Source organism: Dipodomys merriami, unplaced genomic scaffold (assembly GCF_024711535.1).
Source record: "Dipodomys merriami isolate MVZ:Mamm:240054 unplaced genomic scaffold, mDipMer1.0.p SCAF_54, whole genome shotgun sequence".
Lineage (NCBI taxonomy): Eukaryota > Metazoa > Chordata > Mammalia > Rodentia > Heteromyidae > Dipodomys > Dipodomys merriami.
The window spans coordinates 5979026-5989349 of NW_027206113.1; positions in this window are offsets into that span (position 1 = coordinate 5979026).

The window sequence follows — 10324 nt, forward strand, 5'->3', positions numbered from 1 at the left end:
TACTCTGCCACTGTGAGCCTCCAGCTAGGGGCTTGAGTACTGTCCCCTGACTCGTAAGTCCAGGGCTAGTACTCTGCTGGCTGAATAGAGGTGACAGTCTCACAGGAACCTTTTTGTGCCCGGGCTGGCTTTGAACCAGTTTGCAGATCAGTGAGTCTTATAAAAGGCCATTTTACTCCAATTAAAAGCAACAAGGTGGTCAACATAGAAGTAGCTTTTAAGCATGCTCTTACCTGAAACTTATTAAGAGTCAAAGTTACATCTGACAAACTTGTAAGAATCCTCTGTGCTTTGCTCTGGGCTTGCTGGAAACTTTAAAAAAAAACATCCTGCCGGGCGCTGGTGGCTCATGCCTGTAATCCTAGCTCATCAGGAGGCTGAGATCTGAGGATCGCGGTTCAAAGCCAGCCCGGGCAGGAGAGACCTTGAGACTCCTATCTCCAATAAACCACCAGAAAACCGGAACTGGGGCTGTAGCTCAAGTGGTAGAGCACTCGCCTTGAGCTGAAGAGCTGAGGGACAGCGCCCAGGCCCAGAGTTCAAGCCCCACGGCCGACCAAAAAAAAAAAAACAACCTATAAGAGCAAACTGGAATCGCAATTATTTTGGTAATCCTAATTTTTTCCTTTGTGTACATTGAGGCCAATGTTAAGAACAATTTTACATTTAAACTTTATATCCAAACATCCATTCCTAATTTTTTTTAAGCCTCTTATTTGCATTTTGAAAAAACCCATTGAAATCTTGAGGCCAAGTGTCACTCATTGCCTCTTAGTTGCTTGTTTTAAAACAGACACACAATAAGATTTTTAAACTCAAATGACAATTTTTCCTTAATGCGAAAATAACAATCATCATAACTGAACCAAAAAGCTAGACTTCGTGTCTTTATGGCTTTTAAAAACATCCTAATTGTAAAACATTAAAAGCAAGTCACATTATATAAATAACTTTTTAACCCTTTTTTAAAGGCCTTTCTAATTATAATGTAAACACATCCAAGGGGAAGTTTTAGCAATACTAATCAGATCATCACATCACTCATTTTAACCATCATGTTTTTAGAGTCTATCTGCAGGGAAAAGAAAGAACAAAGATGGGCCACTCAGCCCCTTCTATGGAATGGGTACGCACCCACTCCGACTCTTTAGGGTTAGATGAACTGCGTTTATGCCAGCTTGCCCTCTTTCACCATGCATGGACTCTTCCCAGGACCTGTCCCACCATGCATGACTAGCTGAACTGCACTTCTGCTTGTTCACCCCTTATCCCTAAAGATAGGTCTTCTGTTGGCTTCTAAGTTTTTCCCCGTCTCTTTTCTTGGTTCTTGAATGAAATACACAGTTTTTAGACAGACAGAACAGGTAACATCTTTGACAGTGTTAAACTAACCTTTACATTTAAATTTTTAATATTTATCCCAAATTTTAGCCAAGGGAACCAGATCCCAAATAGCCAATGCATTTTGTTAAGCCAGATAACTTGATTACAGTATAAACAGTCTTATGCATTTAAAATATTAGTTTTTTAAAATACCAGATTTTCTAATTTGCAAGTTAAAAAAACCTTTAAAAAGCTATTTAAAACAATGTGAAGATTTTTTTAGAATTTTTGGTAATGTCCAAACCTCATAACCTTTTGAATTTTAAATTTAAACTCATCCAATTGTTACAGCATGCTGACAATTCTTATCTTTGAACACGTTCACAGACACACACAAAACACTCACACAGATAGACAAGAGCACTTTACAAATTGTTACATTGTCAGGACTAGCTGAAAAAGTCCAAACTAGACAGACAACCTTCTACACCCTCCCTGCTGGCAGCCTCCACGAGGAGTAAATGCAGCGTGAGGCTTGAAGGGAACCAAACTAGCCCAGTAACCTTCCATGCCTCAGGGGGAGGGGGGGGCATAGCAGGTCTGTGACCAAGCCCCGCTGGAACTTTTATTTCCCCAGAGATGTTCAAATAAATAACAAAAACACAGATAAACACAAAAACCAAGGATCCACATTTAAAATTGGTACCAATTCTAAAACAGAACTAGACAAGAACTGAAGGCTGAGTTGGGGACTAATGGGCCCCAGGTAATTCCTACCGGAACTCTGTGCTGTTCTCACTCAGCAAGCTGAATCCAGAGTCTGCTGGGTGAGCCTGCCACACTCACCCAGAACTTCCCTACCCCAGAAAACATAAAACAAACATACACACTAAAGTAAACAAGACAAATAAGTGGCCACAAAGACAAAATCAGGTCTCAGTGAATGGGGCGACATCTCACCACCATTCATTTACCAGGGGACTCAACACCCCTACTCACCTCCGGAGGATTTTTCTCTTAGATTCCTGCAGACGTTGACCCAGGGGCCTTCCAAGGCGGAGGAGAATTGCCAGTCATCTTGGGGCAAGGGAAAGAAGTCCCTAGCGGCCATCGCCTCAGACTGACAGGTTCTCCCCCACGTTTAGACCCCCCCGAGCCAAGGCCCAAGGCTGATATCTAACTGAGGCCACTCGCAGGTGGTCAGTGGCAGATTCATAATTGACAAACAAGCAAGTTACAAAAGCAGAACCAGCGGTTTTTGTTTTTAAACGATCTAGGACAAGGTCTCAGGTGTCCTAGGAGTGGACTCGCTTGTTGACACATTTCCTTGAAAGTCACAAAACAAACACCAAAGACAATTAACGTCAGACAGACACAGACAAGACTAGACAAACGCTGCGCGGTCCCCGAGTGAGCACAAATCAGGAGAGAAACTTCAGAAGGGAGAGGCCGGCCGTGCCTTAACTCCCCCGAACACAGAGACACTCGGATCTCGTCCCCCCTCCACGTGACACTGGAGTAGGACTCCAGGGCAGGACTAGGGTAGTGGGCACGTCTGCTTTTCCCTCTAGTCCACCACAAATTCACGCACCCTGGGGTAGAAGCCCAGGGCGGGACCAGGGTAGTGGGCACGTCTGCTTTTTCCTCTGGTCCACCACACATGTCCTGTACAGGCACTTTTGGATCCCCAAAACATGAAATGAACACGACAAACACGAAAGACAAGAGCTCTATCTTACCTCCTGCCGGTCCTGGAATCTGGGGTTTGGGGGAGCCTGGTTCCCGGCCAACGCACCAAATGAAAGACCCCAGACTCCTGGGATACTTTCGTCAACGGGAGGGCGCCCCAGAAACTCAGACTCCAGGCCGGGAGATGCAATAAGCAAGAGGAGTTTATTTGACGTTTGTGCAAACGGACTCTCTGTCCCGTGCAGACAGGGAGCCCCGAGCAGCGGTTACAAGCCTTCTTTTAAAGGCAAAAACCACAAGATTAATCCATAACACAAAGCATCCCATGATTGGTCCATTTAAAGGTCATCATATACGCCAACAATCACTTTGCCACGCGGGAAATTTTGTAACACTCTTTGTAAAATGAATGGCCCATGGTTGGTTTAAGGGGGGGTTACATGGTTACAGGCCTATGATTGGTTGACATTTGGCTTAGCTTGTAGTCTTGCCAGGTGGTCGTTATCTCAAGGTTCTGTCTGGGGAATTTCTAAATGGGAACTGAGGAACACGTACTGTCTGTTCTTTATCTACGACCACTGACCTTGTCCTGGGGCTGACACCTGGGCTCTGAGACTTTACCCAATTCCTTATTTCCAGGGGGGTGGGGATTGGTGTTAGCTCAAGCAAACAAGTTTAAAGAAGCAGAGTCAGAAGTTAGTAAATTGTAAAATGGATGCAGCCCTATTTTTTCTAATTCTTCACCATAAACTTAACCCTAAGCCTAACTCTCATCCTTACCCACACCCTCACCCTAACCCTAACACTAACCCTCACCCTACCCTCACCCACACCCTAAACCTAAAATTAACCCTCACCCTCGCCCTTGACCTCAGCCTCACCCTAACCCTAACCCTAACTCTAAACCTCACCCTAACCCTAACCCTTACCCTAACCCTAAACCTAACCCTAACACTCACCCTAAACCAAACCCTAACCCTCACCCTAACCCTAACCCTTACCCTAACCCTAACCCTAACCCTAAACATCACCCTAACCCTAACTCTAACCCTCATTCTCACACTCACCCTATCCCTAAACCTTACCCTAACACTCACCCTAACCCTAATCCTTACCTTAACACTAACCAAAAACCTTACCCTCACCCTAACACTAACCCTAACCCTAACACTCACCCTAACCCTCACCCTAAACCTAACGCTTAACCTAACCCTCACCCTAACCATTATCCTCACAAAAACCCTAACCCTAACCCCATCCCTAAGCCTCACACTAACTCTAACCCTCACCCTAACAGTGACTCTAACCCTCACCCTAAGCCTCACCCTCACTGTAACCCTAACCCTATCCCTCACCCGAAACCTAAACCTATCCCTCACCCTAACAGTAACCCTCATTCTAACCCTAACCCAAATCTCACCCTCACCCTCAAACTAACCATAACCCTAATCCTAACCCTCACCCTAAACCTAACCCTCACCCTCACCCTCAACCTCAACCTCACCCTCACCCTAACCCTCACCCTCAACCTAGCGCTCAATGTAACCCTAAATCTAACCCTAACCCAAAACCTCCCCCTCCCCCTCAGCCTAAACCTAACCCTAATCCTAAACCTAACCCTCACCCCCACCCTCACCCTCACCTTAAACCTAACCCTAAGACCAACCCTCACCCTCACTCTCACCCAAACCCTAAACCTAACCCTAAAAATAACCCTAGCCATAACCCAAACCCTAATCCTAAACCTAACCCTCACACTAACCCTAACCCTAGCTCTAACCCTCACCCTCAACCTAAACCTCACCCCAACCCTTATACTCACACTAACCCTAAACCTAATCCTAACCCTAATGCTAAACTTAACCATAACCTTCACACTAACCCTAACCCTCACCCTAATCCTAACACTACCCATCACACTAACCCTCACCCTAACCCTCACCCTCACCCTAGACCTCACCCTAACCTTAACCCCCATCCTACCACTAGCACTAACCCTCACCCTCACCCTAAAATTAACTTTAACCCTAACCCACACCTTAACCCTAACCCTCACCTCACCCAAAACATAATCCTAACTTTAAACCTCACCCTAACCCTCACCCTCACGCTAAAGAGTACCCTAAACCTAACTCTCACCCTAACCCTAAACCTAACCCTCACCCTTACCCTCACCCTAAACCTAACTATAACCCAAACCCTCACACTAACCCTAACGCTCACCCTAACCGTAACTCTACCATTCACACTAGCCCTCAACATAACCCTAACCCTAACCCTCAACCTAACCCTAACCATAACCCGCACACTCAACTTCAACCTAACCCTAACCCTAACCCTAAACCTCACCATAACCCTCACCCTAAACCGAAATCTAAGCCACACCCTAAACCTCACCCTCAACCTAACACTCACCCTAACCCTCACCCTCACCCGAACCCTAACACTCAGCCTCACCCTAAACATCAACCTAACCCTAAATCTCACTCTAACCCTTACCCTAACCCTCCCCCTCAACCTAACCCTCACCCTCACCCTAGCCCTCACCGTTACTCTAAACCTAACCCTAACCCTAAATCTCACCCTCACCCTCTGCCTTCCCCTCAGCCTAACCATAACCCTAATCCTAAACCTAACCTTCAACCCCACCATCACCCTAAACCTAACCCTAACGCCAACCCTCACCCTCACCCTCACCCTAACCCTAACCCTAACAATAACAATAACCCTAAACCTAAATCTAAAATTAATCCTAACCTTAACCCTTACCCTAACCATAACCCTAACCCTAAAACTCACTGTAACACTTATCCTAACCCTATCCCTCACCCTAACACTAAACCTCACTCTAAACCTCACCGTAACCCTCACCCTAAACCTAACCCTAACCCTAACCATCAGCCTAAACCTAACCCTAAGGCTCACCCTCAAGCTAAACCTCACCCGATCCCTAACACTCACCCTTACCATCACCATAACACTAACGCTAACCCCAAACCTAAAGCTAACTTCAACCTCAACCTAACCCTCACCCTAACCCTTATCCTTACACTAACCCTAATCCTAAACTTAACCCGAACCCTCATACTAACCCTAACCCTAACCCTACCCCTCACACTAACCCTAACCCTAACCCTCAACCTCACCCTAGACCTCACCCTAAATTTAACCCCCACCCTAACCCTAACAATAACCCTCACCCTAACCCTAACTCTTACCGTCACACCAACCCTCACCCTTACCCTAAAACTAACCCTAAACCTCAACCTCACCCTAAGACTTACCCTCACCATAACCCTAACCCTAACCCTAATCCTCACCCTAACACTAACCCCAACCCTAACCCTCAACCTCACTCTCACCCTAAACCTAACCCTAACCCTAACCCTAACCATCATCCTCACCCTCACACTAACACTCACCCTCACCATAAACATCACACTAAACCTAATCCTCAACCTAACCATAATCCTAACCCTCACCCTAAACCTAAAACTCACCCTAATGCTTACCGTGACCCTAAGGCTAACCCTAACCCTCACCCTCAACATAAACCTCACCCTAACCCTTATCCTCACAGTAACCCTAAACCTAACCCTAACCCTAACCCTCACACTAACCCTAATCCTCACCCTATCGCTAACACTAACCCTAACACTAACCCTAAACCTCACCCTCAACCTAATCCTCAACCTAACCCTCATCCTCACACTAATCCTAACCCTAACCCTAACCCTCACACTAACACGAATCCTCACCCTATCCCTAATTCTAATCCTACTACTTTCCCTCACCTTAACCTTCACCCTCACCCTAAACTACACGCTAAACCTAACCCACAACCTAACCCTAACCCTCAATCTAACACTCACCTTCAACCTAATCCTCAGCCTAACCTAAACATAACCCTTACCTACCCGAAATCTTCACCTCACCCTCACCCTAACCCAAACCCTAAACCTAACCCTCAACCAAACAGTAACCCTAATCCTCACCCTCACCCTCACCGTAATCCTAACCTTCACCCTAACCCTAACCCTAATGCCAAACCTAACCCTCACCCTCACCCTAACACACACCCTAATCATTACCCTGACACTCACCCTAAGCCTAACCCTAATCCTCACACTAAACCTAACCCTCACCCTAACCCTTATCCTACCCCTCCGCCTAACCTTCACCCTAACTCTAACCCTAACCCTAATACTAACCCTATCCCTAACCCTAAACCTCATCCTAAACCTCAACCTCACCCTAACCCTAATGCTAACCCTAACCCTCACCAGCACCCTAACCCTCACCCTAATCCTTAGACTCACCCTAAGTCGAACCCTAACCCTAACCCAGACAGTCACCCTAACCCTTACCCTAACCCTAACTCTCACACTAAACGTCATCCTCACCCTAATCCTCACCCTAACCCTAACACTTACCTAACCGAAACCCTCACTCTCACCCATACACTAGCGCTCACCCTAACCCAAACCCTAAACGTAAACCTCACCCTCAGCCTCAGCCTCACCCCCTCACTCTGCCTAATACTAAACCTAAACCTAATCCTAACCCTAAACCGCTACCTCACCCTCACACTAACCATAACCCTAACCCTAACCCTAACCCTCATCCTTACCCCCACCCTCACCCTAACGCTAAAACTAACCCTCACCCTAACCCTCACCCACACCCTAAGCCTAAAATTAACCCTCACCCTCACCCTTACCCTCACCCTCACCCTAACCCTAACCCTCACCCTAACCCTAACCCTAAACCTAACACTAACACTAACCCTAAACCAAACCCTAATTCTCATCCTAACCCTAACCCTTACCATAACCTTCTTGCTAACCCTAACCATCAACCTAATCCTAAGTCTAATCCTCACCCTCACACTCACCCTATCCCTAACCCTTACGCTAACCCTCACCCTAACCCTAAAACTTACCCTAACACTAACCCTAAACCTTACCCTCACCCTAACACTAACCCTAACACTAACACTCACCCTAACCCTCACCCTAACCCTAACACTTAAACTAACCCTCACCCTAACCATTATCCTCACACTAAGCCTAACCCTAACACCATCCCTAACCCTAACACTTACTCTAACCCTCACACTAACACTAACGCTACCCCTCACCCTAAGCCTCAACCTCATTCGAACCCCAACCCTAACCCTCACCCGAAACCTAAACCTGACACTAACACTCACCCTAACCCTCACCGTCACCCTAACCCTCACTCTAACCCGAAACCTCACACTAACCCTAACCCAACCCTCACCCTCATCCTAACCCTAACTCTAACCCTAATCAAAATCCTCACACTAAACCTAACCCTCTCCTTCACCCTCACCCTCATCCTAGCCCTCACCATAACCCTAACCCTAACCATAACCCAAAACCTCACCCTCACACTCACCCTCCCCCTCAGCCAAAAACTAACCCAAATCCTAAACCTAACCCTCACACCCACCCTCAGCCTAACCCTAACCCTAACCCTAACGCCAACCCTCACACTCACCCTCATCCAAACCCTAACCCTAACCCTAACTATAACCGTAACCATAACCCTAACCCTAATACTAAACCTAACCCTCACACTAACCCTAACCCTAAACCTCACACTCAACCTAACCCTCACCCTAACACATATTCACACACTAACTCTAACCCTAACTCTCACACTAACCCTAACCCTCACCCTAATCCTCACGCCACCCCTCACACCAACCCTCACCCTAACCCTCATCCTCACCCTAGACCTCACCCTAACCTTAACCCCCACCCTAACCCTAACACTAATCCTCACCCTCACACTACACCTAAACCTAACCCTAACCCTCACCTCACCCTAAACATCACCCTAACCCTAACCCTCACCCTCACGTTAAACAGTACCCTAACCCTAACTCTCACCCTAACCCTAAACCTAACCCTCACCCTAAAGCTAACCCTCACCCTAACCCTCAACCTAACCCTCACCCTAACCCGCACCCTAAACCTAACCAAAACCCTAAACCTCAACCTCACCCTTACCCTCACCCTAAACTTTAACCTCACACTAACCCTAACTCTAACCCAAAACCTCACACTAACCCTTACCCTCACCCAAACCCTATTTCTGCCCCTCACCCTAGCCCTAAACCTAAACCTAACCCTGAACCTAACCCTTAGCTCACCTTCAACCTAACCCTAACCTTAACCCTAACCCTCACCGTAAACCTCACCCTAACCTGAAACCTAATCCACACCCTAAACCTCACCCTCACCCTCACACTCACCCTCACGCGATCCCTCACCCGAACCCTAACACTCAGCCTCACCCTAAGCATCAACCTAACCTTAACCTCACTCTAAACCTAACCCTAACCCTAAACCTCACCCTCTCCCTCTGCCTCCCCCTCAGCCAAACCATAACCCTAATCCTAAACCTAACCCTCACCCCCACCATCATCCTAAACCTAACCCTAACCCTAATGCCAACCCTCACCCACACCCCCACCCTAACCCAAACCCTAACCCTAACAATAACTCTAACCCTAAATCTAACCTTAATCCTAACCCTAACCCTTACCCTAACCATGACCCTAACCCTAAAACTCACAGTAACCCTAATCCTAACCCTAACCCTCACCCTAACACTAACCCACACTCTAACCCTCAAGCTAACCCTCACCCTAAACCTAACCCTAACCCTAACAATCAACCTAAACCTAACCCTTATGCTCACCCTCAACCTAAAACTCAACCTAACCCTAACACTCACCCTAACCCTCACCCTAACACTAATGCTAACCCTAAATTTCACCCTCAATCTAACCCTCACCCTAACCCTTATCCTCACACTAAACCTAATCCTAAACATAACCCTTACCACTAACCCTAACCCTCACCCTAACCCTAACCCTACCCCTCACACTAACCCTAACCCTAACCCTAAACCTCATCCTAACCCTCATCCTAACCCTAAACCTAAACCTAAACCTAATCCTCAACCTCACCCGAACCCTCACCCTCACGTTAACGCTCAACCTAACGCTAAACATCACTTAACACTAACCCTCACCCTAACCCTAACCCTCACCCTCACGATTAAACTAACTTGCAACTTAAGCCTCACCCTCACCCTAATCCTCACCATAACCCTAACCCTAAACCTTAACTAACGGAAACACTCAGCCTCACACTCTCCCTAATCGTCATGCTCACCATAGCACTCACCTTTACCTTAACCCTCACCCTAACACTAAAACTAACACTCACCCTCACCCTAAACCTAACCCTAACGCTAAACCTCACACTAACCCTCA